This window comes from Scophthalmus maximus, chromosome 11, assembly GCF_022379125.1.
Source record: "Scophthalmus maximus strain ysfricsl-2021 chromosome 11, ASM2237912v1, whole genome shotgun sequence".
NCBI classification, from domain to species: domain Eukaryota; kingdom Metazoa; phylum Chordata; class Actinopteri; order Pleuronectiformes; family Scophthalmidae; genus Scophthalmus; species Scophthalmus maximus.
In genome coordinates, this window is record NC_061525.1 from 21,953,208 (window position 1) to 21,972,146 (window position 18,939).

The 18,939-nt window shown below is 48.2% G+C and overlaps 1 protein-coding gene across 2 annotated transcripts in view; it reads left to right on the forward strand.

Annotated features, from left to right (window-relative positions):
* b3gat1a (beta-1,3-glucuronyltransferase 1 (glucuronosyltransferase P) a) overlaps positions 1-18,939 on the forward strand; it is a 77,001-nt gene that overhangs the window by 14,351 nt on the left and 43,711 nt on the right. The window lies entirely within an intron of this gene.

Consider the following 18,939-nt stretch of genomic DNA (forward strand, 5'->3'; position numbering starts at 1 on the left):
AGGGAAGACAAAGGACAGTTTCCCCCTCCGGCTCAGATTAGCACACACAGCACGGCGCCTGCAGAGATACAAACACATTATGACAAGAAATATTAACTCAAATCTATATCCCCGAGGTAGCATCTCAAGGTCAAGACGTTTCATGCATGACACCCCCCTCGCAGGATAAAGGACAGTCTTTGTTGAACAGCCGCTTCACAAGAACACGGGCCTCCGCTCTCTCTGGAGGCACCGGGCCTGGCGGAGCTCCTTCGCCGCCGCTCGGAGGTCACGGGTGTAATCTCACGCGGCATCACCGCGACACAGGCGCCCGCGATACCGCCGGACACAAATGTAATTGCAACATTGTCTGGGCGTTAGGAAGATGGAGCTGGTGCAGGGGGACGGGGCCGCGGAGGCATATACGCCCCCCCCCCCCCCCCCCCGACTCGACTCTGATAATTGAACGGGAGAAAATAAAAAGAGGGATGGGGGGAGACAAGAAGGGGCGGAGATGGAGAAAGATAGAGAGGGGGGAGGCGCTGCCGCGACGGCAACCGTGTCTCCGCGTGAAACCTTTGCTGGTTACGTGAGGGGTTAATTCAATGTCGTGCCCGGGGAGGTGGACACGGGTCCGTTCCACTGTCGCATTTTCGGGCGATAGAGGTGAGATGGAATCTTGGATGGGGGGAAAAAAAAAGAAGAAGCAATTCGTCCAGCTAATTGCAGATGCATGAAATCCAGAAGAAGGAGAAGGAGAAAGAGCAGCTCACGCAGTTCAACTTGAAAATCAAGCGGCATCCGAGGTAATCCTCTGTTTCAGAAGTCTGAGAATAACAAGCTCATGAAAAGTCCTTTCCTTCTCCAAAGCTTTTTAAAATATATATATTGCCATGTTGTCAATAGATTATGACGCTTTTAATCCAAATTACATTTACAGAAGAGGCATTAATTTCCCAAAGGTGAGAGAGAGAGAGAGAGAAGAGATGAGAGCCTCGCTCGTGCAACTTTGTTCCTGTGAGAATAAGACTTCTGACGTTCAAGGATTTCCTGCGACCGCCGCAGCTGCAACCCCCCCCCCCCCCCCCCCCCCCCCCCCATCGGGGCTCCGTTTCGTCCTCTCTCTCTCTCTGTTGAACGCGCTCTGTCAGAGCCGCGCGGCTCTACAGCACAGGAGGCAGTCGAAGGCTTCTCCGAGACAGTTGATGAGAGGTTGATCGAACGGGACGGGCATGTGCGGAGACGTCTGCGCGGGGGCCCGGACGTGCCCGGCTCTGGGCTGTCACAAAGGCTCCGTCCAAAGTCCGTAAGAGTGCATCCGCTCGCGTCGCGTGGCCCTCACGGTTATCTTTGAACGCCGTCCTTCCCCGGAGAACGCACATGCCGCTCAACAGCTGACACACGTTCAGAGCTGCTACGGGCGGCGCACATAGAAAGGGCCCGCAGTGCTGTATGTACAATTTAAAAATCTGTTCAGGACATGTGTCCTAATGTATTGGCTTCCATTGGATTCTACTACTTCTACGTAAATATCCGGGAGAGTTGCGAGGGACTCAGAGTCGCAGGGTTTTGTGGAGATGGAAATCAGATCAGGCGAGCTCTGGCGAATGTGTCAATTGGGCTGAAGTACTGAGAAGTAAATGTGTTGAGAAGTTGCTCACAACGACCCCTCTGCAGAGGAAGGAGAAGACTCCGGCTACATGCGCAGGGCTGCGTTTTTTTTTCCTTTTTAAACCGCATCACTGTTGCTACGCTAGCGCCTGCAGTACCACGCTACTCCAGCGTTTGCGAGGCACCTAAAAAGGAAAAGTTCGGAAACGCAACTCGCCCCCCCCTCCCCCCTCGTTTTAGTTTAAAAAAAAACCCCGGGGCTGCGTTGGAGGTATGGACGGGCAAAATCAGAGACATATGGAAACAATGACGCGATCCCCCCCGCATTAGCTTTCTGATTGGCTCTCATCAGTGACAACTGGACTGGCGGGAAACGACGTCCCTGCCTTTACTTTTCACCATCGCTGTTCCTCGCAGCCTTTTCTGTAACTAAGCAACCAACGGCCGAGTCGACAATCTGCTTCCTGGTCACACAGGTACGCGCCTGCTCAGTGCACGTGACTGGTCACGATGTATGGATGTAGCCTCAGCCTAATGTTTAGTCAATCGAACACACCAACGAGTCTTACAACTCGTACGATGACCTCGCTCGTACGTGGTAGAACCGAACAACATCCAACGTCTCCTAAAATAGCTCCTCTACCGGTGACAGGCGGTACGCCACAACTTCTTTTTTTCCGTCTCAGAGCACTGTGGGCTTAACCTGCGCATGGTTGATGAGCTTGTAAAGGCAAAGGCTGATGGACAGGGTGACTTTACAGAATATAAGGAAATCCATAACTACTGCTAGAGGTCTGCAGTCTCCAAAAACGACCACATAGGTCGCAATGCGCTGTTTCAAAAACGACACACGAACGAGTTGGAGGACAGCGTCCACTACACAAGGCGACACAGACTCTCGCCATTACCCAACCTGAGTTTTCTCCCTGATGTGGGATTGGGGTGTCACAGCTGCAGAGGTTGCCTGTCTTCAACTGTGTACATCCACGGAGAGAGATGGATGGCGGAGGGAGGACGGAAGCCCTCGCTCCATTCATCAAAACCAGACAACCCCTTCGGGGCTTGGTGGCCCCCGTGACAAATGAGAACCAAAGCCCCCACGCTGGGGGGTGAATAGGGAAGCTTTGGAAGAAGTCCCAGCTTGCCCCCCCCCCCCCCCCCAACAGAGAAGGACGGAGACTACTTACTTGTGATCCCCTGGCTGCTTATTATGCGCCGGGTTCGTAAAATGCCTGTGAACTTCTTCTTTTTTTTGTCTTGAGCAACGGATTGCATGACAAATCGCTCTTTTGCACTTTAAGCCGGGTTCAATAAGGCCCCAAATTGGCGCTTAAAAGTGTGCGGCGGGGAGGAGACGGACGCGGCTGAAGGAGGCTGTGGAGACTTCTGTCGACGTAAATCTCATTTTGCATTTTAGAAGCCGCGGAGGAGGCAGGCAGGGAGAAGCGATTCCATTTGAAGCCGCGTATCAACTGGAGGCTCCGACGCGTATTGTTAGGAGTCGGTTGAAACGGGAGGAGGGGGAACGCCGGTCGGGGAGGAGAAGAGACACACTCACTTGAAGGGGTCTCAGCGAGGGAAAGAGGAATAATGCAAATTCCCTTTCAGAACCCCCGGAAAAGTGACTGCATCTCTAAACAACCCAATTCACCTATTGTGTGCGTGTTCACTTAAGGATTACATGTTTAAACTGCAGTGGGGCCACTTTTAAACCCTCAATCAAAATTAATAATTGTATATGCATATATATATATATATACACACAATCCTCGGAAGAGAGCGTGCGGTATTGAATTAACTGCTAAACCCGGTAAAAGGGCTTATTCTCAACCTTTGTGTAACAGCTCACAGAGGCCATAAATACAATTTTTTTTGGAATAAGAGACGATCCTTCAGGGGACTTAATGGCTTTCTTTACTCCCGGACAAATGCGGCTCGGCCCAGATATTCGAGTGCATTGTACAATATATTTGGGAAACATTAGAAGTCGGAGGGGGAGGGGGGCGGGGAGACGTTACACAGTTCCCTCAGCGCTCCGAAGCACAGAGCTCCTTCCGGTCGTCCTTCACGCGGTGACAGAGCGAAGAGAGACGAGCTCGTCGACGGCGAAGAACGACGTGTTGACTGAAAGCTTGAATCTCGCTGGGTTTCATATCTGGTTACATATCTGGTTCAAGGGCACCTTGGCTGTGATTGATGAGGGAGCTTGTTTGTCTTCCTCGCCAGTGTTGTTGTGTATTATTATCACAGCTACTGTAAGGAGTCGTGCTTCTGTTGGTCCCATTTTCTTTCATCCGAGCCTTTTTTTCCATTTAAAAAACGTCCAGAGTGAAGGTTGCCATGGCTGTGACATTCTATAGAATATTAATTTATTTGTGCTGCTCGGTAGAGACGTCCCCGCAGCTTTACCTTGAGACCTGCGTCTCCATTATGTTGCTGGTGGGCTAATCACTCACCTTACGAACCGGCGCCTGTGACATTTATGTCTTTATGGGGTTTCATTTGTCAACACGAGAAGCTGCCTGTCCGCAGATACCTTGTATTAATCAGTGTGTTGACCATCTCGCCACATAGGCTCTTTTCAGACGACGTCCGAAAAAGAATCTAATGCGTGCGTTTTCCTTTTCGCACGTGAAGAACAAAGCAGGAGATCGTCTTCGAGTCAGACGCGTTTCACATCAGCAGGAACATTTGTGGAACAGATATTTTCGGGAATTTCACTAGGGAGGGGGGTTACGGAAAATGGCCCGAGCAACATTTGCGTTCTGGCGTGTACACTCCCTCCGGAAGAGTTCAGGAAAGTGTCCGGACTTCTGTCGGACACTTTCAACAAGCCACTGCAGTTGAACCAAAGAGTCTACAAAAAGTAGACGCTCTCCGTTTTTATTCCATGTTGATCTTGGAGCTATTGATTGGAGTGATTCTAAATTTAAATTTAAGGAAGAAGACTTGTCAGTATCTCAGGTTTAAAAAGTCAGAGCCAATCGGCCTCCATTAGTATGGGGAGAGAGTTGGACTGAGCACACACACACACACACACACACACACACACACACACACACACTCGTACATTCACACTTGTGTTGGCTTAAGTTGATTATGAACTGACTTTGACTCTGACTTCCATTTCGCAGCTTAAACCGTTGGCCCCCATATGCAAAGGAATCCGTAAAAACCCTTAACCTCCTTATCACCGGTGGCTCGGGAGATAAGTCCCACTGTAGTTTAAAGGATTTTTTTTCCCTCTCTACACTCTGAATTTGTTTTATGAATACTGATTTGGAAACCGTGTTTGGTTTGATGCTTGCACGTGTTATTGATTTGTGCCGGCGGTGCTAGTCACAGTGGATATACTGCCTCAATGCGAGTTCAGCTTTGTTTACCGAGGCAGAACTGTTAAATTGCACTTTGCGCTCATGAGCTCGAAGCAGCGCAGCTTCACATGGGGACTGTGTTGGTTTTGAGGAAGGAGTTTAATTAAGTTTAATTCAGAAATCGGCTTTTGTTTGTAAAAAAAAAAAAAGGTTATTAGGAAAACTGCTAATCATTTCGAATGCATTGCACCACATTTACATCATACGATCTCTCTGAGCGCTTCAGTTTCTAAGTAAAGTGGAACCAACGGTAACCATGAATAAACCCGGGGACCGACGCACACTGAATGTTTACAGACTGGGTTTAAGAAACACTATACATTTTAACATTTTTGTTCAAATTGCAAGAATACGCTCAAGCTGTATATGAAGCGAGTGTCGTCCCACCGTGACGTCACCCGTAGGTTTGAGAGCTGCCGTTTTGAGGCCTCAAGATTAGTATTTTGACTAGCGCCATCTTGTTTTTTGTAATCAGACATATAATTGGGGGGAGTGGGTTGACTTAGAGCTCATCCAATGCGCGCCCAGCTACACCTGCAACCATGCAGCGATTGGACGGACCAGCTGTCGATCCCGCTGTATCCACGGTCCAATGTATGCGGTGCTTTATTGTCTATTTCAAGTGAGACCAAAATTAGCATCATGCTGGAAGAAGTGATTGAGCCAATAAATCCTCAGGAAAATGTTTACTGATGTTATAAATCAAGTGAGAAGTCATTGTCTGTAGAAAACTGACTTTTTGTGGAGTCGCCCTCTGCTGGCCATTCCAGAGAATACTGGCTTCAGATCAGTTGACTACGTCCATTTTTATATACAGTCTATGATATGAGACAAATTGTCATCTTTATTTGCCTAACTTTGTCCACTGGAGCGCAGCCACAAAAAGCCGATGGACAAACTATGCATTAGCTGAAGTTATTGAACAACAATCGTGCAAGTCTGTGCATCTACAGCTCACAGTCGGAGAGATTTTTGAAATGTTAAAAACTTGAGCATTTCCTTTTTACTGTTTTCCTTCACACCGCATCATTTTCAGTCCTGTTTTCTCATTGTCTTCACAATAACTCCCTCATCATTTCACGTCGCCTTTACTTCTCACTCGCACTCAAGTCTGGAGACACTTCACGGAAGCAAGTTTGAAATCAGAACTAATGACTTCGCCCACCTTCGCAACCGCCGCCTGTCAGCTCTCTTTTTTTCAAAAATGTTCAATATTCAGGAGAGAGAGGGTGTTCTAAATTCTGTCAGGCGGCGTTACCTGCTGATAAATGTTACGTGCATGCACATTCAATTTCGGAAACGCAGGCTGTACAGCGCACTCGCCCCTTTGAGATCAGATAACAGAGTAAGCTTCAGACCTCCATGCCCTCGAATTCAATGTCAGTCACTCAACCGAGGCTGGGTTTTTTTCTGTGGTAACACTGTGGAGAATTTCATTCCACCATCCAGTGTCACTATAGAAAGGCTTTTTTCCCCCCTGCCTTGAGCAAGTGTTACGCACGGTTGAGTGTCCACAGGGAACCCTGGTGAAGTTCCAGTCTCACTGTGACAGGTCGGGTTGCCACATAGATGATGCTCCCGCAGTGACAACACGCCTCTGTATACCTGCAGCAAGAACATCGGCTCACACCTTCAGACGCATTTGGATGAAGGGAAAGCGTGGGAGACGCTTAAGTGCGGAGTCTATAGGTAATTGGATTCTGCAAGATAATCAAAATTTAAATCTCCGTTCGGTGAAACATGAAGATCATAGGATTTGTCTTTTTTCCCCCTTGGCAAATTGATTCTATACCTCTGAAATACATCCAACACGCTCCGCTTTCCCCCCCTCCTTTTTTAATCACCATACCGCAATTAGACCACGCTCTCTACCTGCGATGCCTGTGATCTGCTGTGTCGGCATTTCCATTTCGCCATTAGAGCAGTTGTCTCGCAAAATACTTGCAATTAGAATGGGGATCTTCTTAAGAGCCGTAAAAATCCACCTTTCCAAAGTGAGACGGAGGCAGTTTCTTCCCCGAGAACCGAGCTGACGTGTCGCTTCTGTGAAGCAATTAAGTGGAAGGAACAAAGAAACAGATACAGAGTCGTTTCCCCCCCATGCAGGCTGCCCAGGGAACTGGCAAAGGAAAGACACTTTTTAGGGCCAAATGATGGTCTGTTTCGTGGGTTTTGATCACTTTGAGATTGGCTGTGATGGCTCGCAGTCCACAGAAAAAAAAAAGTTTTACATTAATGCCAAGAGGAAAGGTCTCTGCTGGCAGTCCAAGGAGTGTATCAAATCATTTAACAGATTCGGGATGCAGGCATCATTAATTTTTAAGGCTTTGTAGAGTAGCAGCCTTGTTAGGAAACACAGCATCCATTTGACGAGTTTGCAAAGAGACTTTCAGTGAAGAGCGCCTGATGGGAGCATAAAATGTGCTGGACTCTGCATTTTGACAAAAAAAGTTTGGGGGTGAAAAAGACACGGCAGCCTCTCTCGCATTCCTGATGAATCAGCTGTCAGATCAGCGAACCTGTGCGTCGCCTTCAAATCTTGCAGCAGGGACTCAGCAACCCATCCGTTCTGCAGACCACGATGTTTCCCCCTGCACTGAAAAAACGCGCCCCTTCGCAAACCTGAACTCATGACGGCAACGCTGCAGTCACCAGCGACGCCCCGTGTGCTGTTGTCGTCGTCGTCGTTGTTGTGACTGCGGAGGAAGCAACATGCAATGTAGGAATGCAGAGGTCAAAATCCCCCTGATCGAATGTGAAGCGTTGCCCGAAAGAGCGCTGAGCGGAGCAGACAGTGCTCCGCTCAGCCAGGCCTGCTGACGGCAGATGGGGCGAGACGCCTCGTCATTTGTCTCCGCTGTGATCGGATCTGTCGGCGCAGATTCATCAAGTGAGAAATACGCCGTGTACGGTCACGCCGTTTCTGTCCCAACTACTCAAAAACTTAGAATTAGTGATGAGACGGATAGATAGATAGGAAGGTAGATAGATAGATAGATAGATCGATAGATAGATAGAAAGATAGATAGGTAGATAGATATAGGAAGGTAGATAGATAGATAGATAGATAGATAGATAGATAGATAGATAGATAGGAAGGTAGATAGATAGAAAGATAGGTAGATAGATATAGGAAGGTAGATAGATAGATAGATCGATAGATAGATAGAAAGATAGATAGGTAGATAGATATAGGAAGGTAGATAGATAGATAGATAGATAGATAGATAGATAGGTAGATAGATAGGTAGATAGATAGATAGATAGATAGATAGATAGATAGATAGATAGATAGATAGATAGATAGATAGATAGATAGATAGATAGGTAAATAGATAGGTAGATAGATATAGGAAGGTAGACAGATAGATAGAGGAAGGTAGATAGCTATAGGAAGGTAGGCAGATAGATAGATAGATAGATAGATAGATATAGGAAGGTAGGTAGATAGATAGATAGATAGATAGATAGATAGGAACAAAGGTAGATCGATAGATAGATAGATAGGTAGGAAGGTAGATAGCTTTAGGAAGGTAGATAGATAGATAGATAGAGGAAGGTAGATAGATAGATAGATAGATAGATAGGAATGAAGGTAGATCGATAGATAGGTAGGAAGGTAGGAAGGTAGGCAGACAGAAAGACAGACTTGCCTGTTACACCATTCAAGTGTTACATAAAGCCCATTGTTATATTTAAACCTGGTGTAGGAGTCATCATGCTGCTCACACCGCTGCTTGTCAGACGACGCCGTGAGGGAACTGTTAACTATGTCTTTATCCAAACGTGGCAGGTCGTCCACTCTATGCAGCAGCAGCAGCAACCGCTCCGACAAGGACATCCATGTTCCCCCTTAATGCCTCCCCTCTCAATAATATCACTTAAGCCCCCAGTTTTATGGGTAGTGGAGCCCTTCAGTTTTTCGCCAAGCCCCTGTAATTATGCAGAGAGGGTGTATGAACCATGTGATTGTGTTCTACGGCAGAAGGTATATTACCTTCTTTTTTAAGGGTGTCGAAGGAGAGTACCTCGGGGAGCAACATGTAATTGCAGCCCCCCCGAGCAGGATTCAATTGTTGGAGAATGTTCCAGGGATTTTCTTATTGTTTGCTCGACTGCACTTGGCGGTCGCACTCGTGTTCAGACCGTCAGTGGAGTGAAACATGTCGGTGATATGAGACATTAAATATGCAGTCGAGGATGGTCGGCGATTTGTGAGATATGGGAAAGTGAAATGTTATTTCCGTCTCACAGGTATGACGCAAATCTTTCTTTCTTTTTGTCGTGGCTCTGTGAATGGCAATCTCACTTATTGGTTGACATGTGTGGGTGAGGGTGACATTTCTTTCCATTAAATCTTGCGCAGACACTTAAAGGGGCAGTGAGGGATTTTGGAGAAAGAATGGTTTGTTGTTGATTTTTCTTGAATTCTCAGAATTTTACAAAAAGTGTATTGAACTAAAATTGCTTACTGCCCCTTTAAGGTCCCCAGAAGAGCTCCTAATTTTCCATATAGCGCAATCATTGGGTCAAATTTTTAATTTTCTATCCTTTAAGGATGTAGAGTTTTTCAGAGTGTTTCAGTGGGAGTTATATTGAGTTCTGAAATCCAGGCTGACCAAAAAAAAAACACATACTTGTTTCTGATGCTAACTTATCTGTTATTGAATATTTTATCTAATTAGCAAAGAGAAGTGTGCAAAAATATTGAAGTTGAAGCTTTAAAGGCTGGCCGGTCATATTAGCTGTCTGATTAACGGGAACATGAATAAAATCAAGATTGATTCTCATCATACCAATACTACAAACTCACAAACTTGATAGTTATGAACCAGGACCTCCATTATCTGGATCAAGTGTCTGGTGGGAAAATTGGTGTGTCAGGTTTATTACGATACAGCTGGCAAATAAAAATTTGGTTCGATCTCATTTCGTGCTCGGGTTTTATCATTCAAACAGATCTGATCAGACTGGGACGAGATAAAGGATGCAGATCAGCATGCTAATATTAGCATTTAGCTCAAATGCAAGATTGTACAGACTCTCCATCTTGTTTCAGCCGTAGGGGAAAAACGTATTTATCATGAAATATCAAATATGCTATATCCATAATATTTTACCCAAGTGCGAGCTGAAGTGTTATTATTAAGAGCGCGGATAAGAAGTGATGAATTCTAATGGCTTCCCCCTCATTTTAAATGCATCATTAAAAACATAATCTCTCATGCCCGTGAGTGACCTGCAGTCCTTCCGGTCACGCTCCTTACGACGTTCGCCAGGGCGCTGCGGTCGGCCGAGGGACAAGTAATCACAGAGAGCGATGTTGTGAAAGGACAAACCAGAGGAGATGGAGGAGATAAATATTTCAGGGGGCGGCGTAAGCTGTTGTCTGTCTGCAGCGGCGGCCACAGTGGTGATCATAGCAGCTCATAATCATTCAGCTCAGGGAGGCGAATTTAACCGCAGAGCCCCGGCGCATGTCACCACCTCCAGACGGTGTCGCAGAGCGCCATGGTGACGCTCGGGCGCCTATTTGCTGCAGAGGACAAACAGCGTCCCTCGCCATCTCCCTGGGATCAATTGAACCGCCGCAGAGCCGACGAAAATGACCCCGGGAGGTCGAGCGACAACCGCGAAGATGAAAGGCATCTGGCGAAAAGGTTGCGGCTGCTTCCACCTTTTGGAGCGGGTGTGCCATTAGTGTAATGGTACTCAAGGCATCATCCCCCTGTCACATCGGCCTCTCCGAGGGTGAAGGCCCGCGGGGACGCTGTGGAGCACACGGGCAAACTCTGGGAACACTTCATATGCACACCAGCGCGGTGCGGTGGTTTGTCATTAAGAGCAGCGTTTTTTTTCTCCTAACTGTGAATAAATACATAAGTAAACAGAAGTAGCTGTTGGCAGAACTTTTTTGAAACAATGTTCCGGAGCAGTGCCGCGCTCCAACGGGACGGCGCCAGGAGCTAGGATCTATTTATACCCCAGAGGCCGACTGAGATTCTGGCTGGTTCACCCGGCAGCACCTTCAGGCTGCCAGTGTTATTCCTGTGCGGCTCCGCGGCGCTGGCTCGGCCCGGAAATTCTTCACAGGGATTGTGTGTGTGTGTGTATACTTGTTTTTTATATCCTGGTTGAGACTTGTGTCACTCGTGGGGACAAAATTGATGTCCCCACAGGTCCAGACTGTGTGTGTGTGTGTGTGTGTGTGTGTAGCAGGGGGATGAGAGGTAATATTACGGGGGGGGGGGGAGAGATTGCCTGTAATGTCACAACCTTCTCCTGCCCTCTGTCTCGGTCAGACGTTCTCCCCGAGGGGGGTCAGCAGGTAATATGTATCAGGCTGTTCTGTAGTATTGGCCCGACTCCTGGAAAAACCATCTGAACAATTCAATCCTTTAACTCGATTGTAAGAAAAAGTGGGCTTACTTATTTATCAGCACACAATATGCTTATGGAATTATTTTTGGTACTGTGGAGTATGAAATATGCGTTTAAGAATTTATGACAAATTAAAACAATTTTTGAAGGGACATTTTATCTGTCATTTGTCTGCATGAGCAAAGTGTGGGTGAGGGGGGGGGGGGCTGTTAATCAAAGGGTTATCATGGTGGGTAAAGTATATTACAAGCTGGTATCATATCTTAAAATTGTGCCTCATAAAAGTTATTCTGTTATTTTTCCTGGTGTTTCGGGGAAAAGGTCTAAAGGTGCGTTCACACCAGACGCAATGCCAAATTTCCCCCCCACGATATCACATAGTACAGTTCAAATATTAAGCCAACAGAGAGTACGGGTGAATATTCTCTGGTTTTGTATATATGTGTGTGATTTTGATGGCGAATGGCCAAACTCGCGTGAGTAACGCAACGTTCGGCGTGAACGCAGCGCAACGGTAACAATGAATGGTCACACATCTAATTACGTTCATGAAATATGACAGAGCCTTATAAAATAAACCACCTGCTCGCGGTGTCCAATCTTTTTTTGCAGTGTAGTTATGGCAATTGACGGGTCTGGGTCCGGGCCATCGAGGAGATCCGGTGCAGCAGCCTGAGCAACGTGAATCGATGCAGCTACAATATCACTGGTCACAAGGGTGACAACCCTGGAGCAAGGCTGCATGTAGTAAGAGGAACGGATGGAGCTGCGTTTTCACCAGTGGCGTTATCTCTGCTGAGAGTCGTGTTTGGAATCTACGCCGGGCCGGTTTGCGTCCCTTTCTCTATTGAGTGTCACAACAAGTAGAATAGTGTAAATCAGGAGAAGAAGAACGTCAAGGAGGGAGATTAGATCCGAGGCCGCAAGACAAAATGTGGAACAGAGTTAGACGCAGGAATTCTGAATTATTCAGTGTATTTTGTCAATAAAATACAGTTGGACGAGATCTTTAAAAAGCTGCAGTGACTGGCCCCTTTTGATACATTTTGGTAATTCAGTTGTCTCTTAGCGATAGGCAGATGAACAGTTCCCGTCGATTGAACCTGTGCCAACACATCAGTCCCAGCGGCTGTGCCGTCACCATGGCAACCCGTGATCAGGCCGAGCTCAGCAAAGTAGAGTTTCGGTCATGGCGGAGAGAGAGAGAGAGAAAAAGGAAGAAGATGAAATAAAACACGTACAGGGGAACGAGAGACAAAGACGTCTCTCGTGAGCGGCTGTGTTGGGAAAACGCAGCTCGGCACCGACACGCCTACAGTATATGCAAATCCTCCCGCTCGCGTCGAAGTCGCCGCCGCCGCATCTATCATCCGCATCTCGAGCCATTTCCTCGTGGCAGTGTACACACACACACACACACACACACACACACCGTGCAATTAAGCTGTGTACCTCACAGAACGTACGAGGGCGTCTGAAGATTGCCGCCGTAAAAAAAAATCTCTCAAATAAATCAACCTTTCGCGATAATTACATCACATCATCGCCACTAAGCCCCTGACATTTCCTGTTAATCTTTAATGCGAGTGTAATGAAAGGTTAACATTAAATCCCCACGTGCTCCTGTAGCCCGGCTGATAATCGACCCGATGGGTAATTATGATTTAACTGAAGGCCCGGTGAGTTCTGGGGGGCCGGAGGGTGACCTACACGCCTTGATGGCTGTTCGTTTTAAGAGGACGTCCTGCGCAACGCGGCCTGGCCTTCATTGAGCTGTCAGGGGCTGTGGCGCGGGGGGGTGGGGGGCGGCGTCCGCCCACCTCCACCATCCATGGGATCGATCGCTCCCGGAGAAACCCAACCACCTCGGCTCCTCCAATTACCGCTGATGGGTCACATCTTCCTGTCAGGGCGGGCGACGGAGCCTTTCAGAGCCAGGGACAGAAAGAGTGGGGGTGGGGGGGGGGGGGGGGGGGGGGGGGGGGGGGGGGGGGGGTGGAGAAGGACAGAGTTAGAAAGGAAAGGAACGTGGTGACAAGCGTGCGCGGGCCGCGGAAACTCTTCCTCGGTGAACTTTGCCAAGACGGATGCCGAACTTAGAACCCGCGCGTGCATTATTAATATTGACCACTTACGCGAGAATAAAGAAGCGTTTACTCACCAACTGACGCGCCTGAATTAATCATAGAGTCGCACTCAAAGGCTCGAACGAGTTCCCTCTCATGACAAACCCCGGCAATTTTCACTTAAATGACAGATGTCTTCAGAAAGGGGAGAGAAAGGGTGGGGGGGGGGCACCGGCTCGGCCATTATCTCCGGCATTATCTGATACGACGTTCAACAGCGACTCGTGTTGGTGTTATGTTTTTGTTATTTTTCTGCTCGGCAGTTTCACGTACAAAAGCTTCGCGGCGAAGAGTGCGACTATTGTACACAGTGTTCAAGTGATGTGTGAGGGGGAGATGGGATTATTGTATGTCTGTGGGGGGGGGCAATTTTCTGCAGTGGAGTCTGACAAAGGCGCAGCCCTCCGAGGATGCACGGGGAAAAAATACGTATGAAAAAAAAGCAGTTACCATCGTGAACTGTGCAGAAAAATGAGCGTGAGGTTGCCTTCTCTCGCTCGGGGCGAGGAGCCTGCGTGTGCAGTGGATATTGCTGTGGCATGTAGTTTAATAGTGTGTGTGTGTGTGTGTGTGTGTGTGTGTGTGTGTGTTTTACACTCCCGCCTTGGACGCTGCCCCCGGTGGATCTATCAGCTGGAAGAAGAGGAAGAATTGGAGAGGATTTGTCCCTGCAGGGCTCACGTAGCCTCAAATAATATACATGTATGAAAACCCACGCAGCCGTCAGAACACATATAAGGCTCACGAATCACGTTAGATATTTTCATATTTTTTTTACATTACACACACACACACACACACGTGGCCGACTATGTTTTCGTGTCCTCTGAGAATTCTTTCCAGTTGAGCAAAGAGACAGAGAAGTGTCTGTCTTGTGGTGCGTTCACACGAGCAGTCGAGAGTCGCGTCGACGAGCAGCACGACGCGAAGACGCGAAATTTGTCGTCGGACGTCCTGTCGGTGTGTCAGCGACTGGAGGAAGGCTACTATCGCTTCAACAGTTCACATCTACCTGTGTGTGTTTGCTCCGGTGAGGTTCGTCGGAGGAAGTGGGAGGAAGAACGGGCAAATATTCGCGCGAATGATCAGATGTTTGCTTGCGAGCAACGAGCCATTAGTCTTCTTGCGCAGCTTTAAATTGAAAAAGCCTAATCTGAATGTGTGTGTGTGTGAGTGAGCTCTCTCCATATATAGATATTGATTTCTTACATTAGCAGGTGTCCAGTCAACCGATATCCTGTCTGGTCTCTGGTGTCTGGACTCTGGTCTCTGGTCTCTGGACTCTGGTCTCTGGTGTCTGGACTCTGGTCTCTGGTCTCTGGTCTCTGGTGTCTGGTCTCTGGTCTCTGGTCTCTGGTCTCTGGTCTCTGGTCTCTGGTCTCTGGTGTCTGGTCTCTGGTGTCTGGTGTCTGGTCTCTGGTCTCTGGTCTCTGGTGTCTGGTCTCTGGTGTCTGGTGTCTGGTCTCTGGTCTCTGGTCTCTGGTGTCTGGTCTCTGGTCTCTGGTCTCTGGTCTCTGGTGTCTGGTCTCTGGTGTCTGGTGTCTGGTCTCTGGTCTCTGGACTCTGGTGTCTGGTCTCTGGTGTCTGGTCTCTGGTGTCTGGTGTCTGGTGTCTGGTCTCTGGTGTCTGGTCTCTGGTGTCTGGACTCTGGTCTCTGGTGTCTGGTCTCTGGTCTCTGGTCTCTGGTGTCTGGTCTCTGGTCTCTGGTCTCTGGTGTCTGGTCACTGGTCTCTGGTCTCTGGTCTCTGGTGTCTGGTCTCTGGTCTCTGGTGTCTGGTCTCTGGTCTCTGGTCTCTGGTCACTGGTCTCTGGTGACTGGTCTCTGGTCTCTGGTCTCTGGTCTCTGGTCTCTGGTCTCTGGTCACTGGTCACTGGTCTCTGGTCTCTGGTGTCTGGTCTCTGGTCTCTGGTCTCTGGTCTCTGGTCACTGGTCTCTGGTGACTGGTCTCTGGTCTCTGGTCTCTGGTCTCTGGTCACTGGTCTCTGGTCTCTGGTCTCTGGTCTCTGGTCTCTGGTCACTGGTCACTGGTCTCTGGTCTCTGGTCTCTGGTCTCTGGTGTCTGGTCTCTGGTGTCTGGTCTCTGGTGTCTGGTCTGTGGTCTCTGGTCTCTGGTCTCTGGTCTCTGGTCTCTGGTCTCTGGTCTCTGGTCACTGGTCACTGGTCTCTGGTCTCTGGTCTCTGGTCTCTGGTGTCTGGTCTCTGGTGTCTGGTCTCTGGTGTCTGGTGTCTGGTCTCTGGTCTCTGGTCTCTGGTCTCTGGTCTCCGCGCGGTCCTGTGGCGGTTCCGTGTTTTTCCTTCACCCACCATCCGTCACTGTCAGACGCACAGGCTGTCGTGTCAATCCCACGTCAGAGCCGCCACAGCTCGCCGCACGGTACCATGCCTGTTGGGACAGTGTGTGACTTTGTGTCGGCGTCCACGCACGCACGCACACACACACACTCACGCACACACACACACACACACACACATGCACACACACACACACACACCCACACACACACACCAGCATGGTGGTTGAAACAGTGTCTGGGGATTGTGCTGCGACTCCGTGGAGTCCTGAGGGAGTGTGTTGCAGATGTCAGTGAAAAAGCATCGGATGGGGGATTGCATATACCCTGGGCACGTTGTATATAGGCTACTATATATATATATATATATATATATATATATATATATATATATATATATATATATATATATATATATACACAGTATACGTACTATATTTATCCCAGCCGGGTCTCTTACTCGCTGTTCTCGCGTCATTGCTTCTTTGTGGAGCAGTGTGCAGCAATCTTCGCCCTGTTTTGGTGAAAATCCATCCGCACATTTTTGGATTTATTTTGCGTACACACACACACACACACACGCGAAACGCAAACGGAACCCGGAAGGAGTCTTCCGCCAGTTCAACGTCGTCCACGCAACGTCGTCGGGTTCATGATTGACAGTTGCAAACAGGTTTAAAGTCGACTGCTCGTCGCGTTCCTTCGGCCTTCGCGCAAGAACGGCAGCAAAAAAACCCAACTGCAACTCAATCTCACCCGTCAATCACGACGTCTCACCCCCGTTTTTATGGCATCGAATATCTAATAACCAAACGAATCTATATTCTATGGAAAAAAGTCAATTCACTAAATGTTTTTCTTTTGGTTTATACCCCATTCGGTTCAGATCAGGTCCACTTATTCTATAGTCGGAAAGGATGGAGCCAACTGCACCGGAGTGTGTCAGGTGAGCTTGTGTGTCAGTGGCTCCCAGAATTTACGTAAGCGTTGCAATTTGCCAAATCACCACTACAAATCTATTTATTATGGTTATTTGAATGGGTATTTAAGAAAAATGTCATCCGTCTGTGGCGGGATTTCTCTGTCTGTCTGTCACTTGTGGGATCAGTCCGGTTCTTTTGTTTTTACAAAGATATGAATCTCTGTGTCCAGCGGCCGAGGGGGGTTAAAGGGGCAGCCGGTGATTTTGGAGAAAGATGGTTTGTTGTTGATGCATTGGGTGTAGTAACCATAGCTACACGTCCACTGCACAAAAGATACGTTAGGTTTTTTCTCTCTCGCTCTCTGAGAGCTCCCAGCCCCCGACGAGAACACACGCTCAGCTCGAGCTCCTCGGCCGCCGCCGAAAAGCGTGTTTCCCTCAACGACATTCACTTTGTCCATCTTTAAAAAACTAGGCCTCTCTGTTTGCCGGCCTGCCGGTCGCGAGGTCGCCATAGCGATGCCGCACAAACAACCCGTCGGCCTCGAGGCTCCAGACCCAATGCAAACCAATCAGACGTCGGCTGAACCGCACACGTGCAGCGGCGGTGGCACATTCATACAGTCATTCATTCATTCATTCATTCCGCTGCAATGCAGGAGGTGCAGGTCGGAGCTGGTCGCTCAATCGGCATCATGTCTCAGTAGAACGACAGCGGGTGATGGAGGAGGAGGAGGGGGCCGTGTACTGACTGTGGGGGGAGGTTGCAGCCGTTTGTACAGTATCTTACGAAAGGGGAGACACCGTTTTTTTGGAATCGTGTATTTTGACAGAGTGTTTTTTCTTCATATATTGTTAATTTTGTAAGGTTTGTGGTGTCACACTGGAAATTCTCAGCTTTGGATCAATAAAGTTTCTATCTATCTATCTATCTAACTCTGGCAATATGTTTGCTTGTTTGACAGTTGGCCGATTCTTATGGCACGTACGCGCCGAAATGAGATTACATACCAAATAAATGCAAACAGGCGAGTAGACACGGATTTTGCGTCACAAGCTCCGGGAATGACGGAACGTGAACAACGCGAAGACACGAAAATTTGCGCCATTCGCTCAAATATTTCCCACTCTACTAGAAATATTCGCGTGACGCAATGTCATAAAAGCAAATTAGCGTTGAGATCCTCCCGACGTTACTGATGTCCGCACCCGACAGAGAAGAGGCGGATATTATACATTTTTCAAAATTCGCATTGCGCTTGGTGTGAACACTTAAAACCACGTTCACATATATTTCAACACTGTTTCAGCTGATTACAATTTCCATATTATAGATATCATATTACATTTCGAAACAGCACATCATGTTTGGATATGTCAAATTTGGGCTGTTTGCTGATTAATAAATGGGGTACCACAGCAAAAATGATTATTAATTGGGTTTTTACATTTACATTTTTCGAATTTTGCAAAAAGATTTGAATATCAATAGGTTTTTGGACGTACACAGATATCAATATAGAAAGTTAGAAAGGGCGCAACCGTAGGAGGTGGGGGGGGGGCGGGGATATTCCCCGACGGATGTGAGATAATTACTTTCTTTCCATATGACAACCCTATTGAATTTAGATTAGGCCCACAACAAACCTTGCAACGCTGCGCGCGCCCTCTTGCAATCGCTGCTCGCCAACAGGCTGCTAATGTAGCCCCGGCCCCTCGACTCATTCTTCCTCCCCGGCGTGGCACCAGCCGGTCCGTGTCCGCGGCCCACGGGCGAGCGCGGGCGGCACCGCGGCAGATGAGGCGCGCGGAGGAGGTGTCGTGTGCCATCGATCACGGAGGGTTTGTCGCTGCGGGAGTCGTGCAGAGGAATCGCGGCGGCGGCGGCGGTGTGAGAAGTGCAGCTGGTGTGTTTGTTCTTCTTCCTCTTCTTCCAAAGGGACATTTTGGATTCATGCTCCCCAGAAGACGTACTGTACATATGAGGAAGTTGGCTGTTGATGGCTGCTGGGCTGAATGACTTGTCAAACTGCTGTCGCATTTTAGCATTCATGCACATTTTTTCCTGGCTGTTGTCAGTTGTTCCCCCAGAGACGCAAAACTCTAATGAAGGAAAATACATAAATAAACATGCACGTTTTTTTCCTCCTAATTGTTTTCAAAGCCACGATGTCCGTACGATGAAACCATCCCGCTGCCGTCAGCCTCGGCGTGCAGTCATAAGGGGCAACATAAAATATCTCATCAATGTCCT